Source organism: Astatotilapia calliptera, chromosome 6, assembly GCF_964374335.1.
Source record: "Astatotilapia calliptera chromosome 6, fAstCal68.1, whole genome shotgun sequence".
NCBI lineage: Eukaryota > Metazoa > Chordata > Actinopteri > Cichliformes > Cichlidae > Astatotilapia > Astatotilapia calliptera.
Window position 1 is genome coordinate 43,700,211 of NC_137427.1, and position 957 is coordinate 43,701,167.

Consider the following 957-nt stretch of genomic DNA (forward strand, 5'->3'; position numbering starts at 1 on the left):
CCTGATGATCTTTAAAAGATGCCAAAGCGCAACTGCAGCTTTTCAGACAGAGAAATTTGTTTCTGTTATGTGTACAGTGACAATGACTGTTCAGTTGTTAAGTGATGACATATGAACCCTGCTTCTGGGTCCAAACTTTTCTGCGTTTATTAAGGCTGTTGTCACGTGGCCGGGTGGCCGGTACTGAACAGGACTCAGGTGCAGAAACCCAGAGCGGAGACAGCAGATGATGCAACAATTTATTAGGTTTAAGTGCAAGAGAAAAACGTGGCAAAGACAAAAAACAACGAGACGTGGAGTCTTGGTGCAGCGTGGCCTGGGGAACGTGGCTATGGCGAGGGAATGAGGCCTGAGATGCGGAACGGAGCTGAGTGGGGAGCAGTCACACTGAAGGAAGAGGATATAGGAGTTAGGTAGGTAGTGAAGGCAGCTCTGCAGTGGCCAGTTGTAAGAGCAGCAATTCTTGCTTGCAGTTAGGGACCTGGAGTGTTGAGAGGGGGGTGATGAAGATCCAGGGGAGGCTGAGTGGCGTGGAAAAGCTGGCCTGAGATCCGGGGCTTCAGATGGAGTGTGATGGCAGGAGAGCAGGCAGGTGAGGCACAGAGAGATTTCCAGAATGATTACTAGGTATCCTGAGTCCAGAGGTGGAGTGTGAGCCAAGGTGGATACAGCAACTGTAGCACAAGAGAGTCGTGTTAACAGGATGAATCACAGCAAGAACTTAACATATAAGGCCTGTTACCAACATGTGTTGATGACGAACTGGCAGTGAATGAACATCAACGTGTGGTTTAAATCCCTCTGGCTTGATTGCCTGCAATAGGCTCCAGGTGTGCGGGAGCTGGAGTTGGCCCTGCCCAGGGGCGGATCCCAGGTCAGTTCAGGAGCCTTATGGAAATTCCAGCCACCCACCGCAGACCATGACAGCTGTTGTGTTTTTAACACTTGTTTTTAACA

The 957-nt window shown here is 49.9% G+C and overlaps 1 long non-coding RNA gene across 1 annotated transcript; it reads right to left on the reverse strand.

Moving 5' to 3' along the window:
- Nucleotides 1-225: 225 nt before the first annotated feature.
- On the reverse strand, nt 226-710 carry LOC113017620 (uncharacterized). The gene is made up of 2 exons (XR_013909563.1): nt 482-710; nt 226-387 (listed from the first exon to the last, which is right to left on the reverse strand). It is a non-coding gene; the product is annotated as an uncharacterized LOC113017620 (long non-coding RNA).
- Between the last annotated feature and the right edge of the window lie 247 nt (nt 711-957).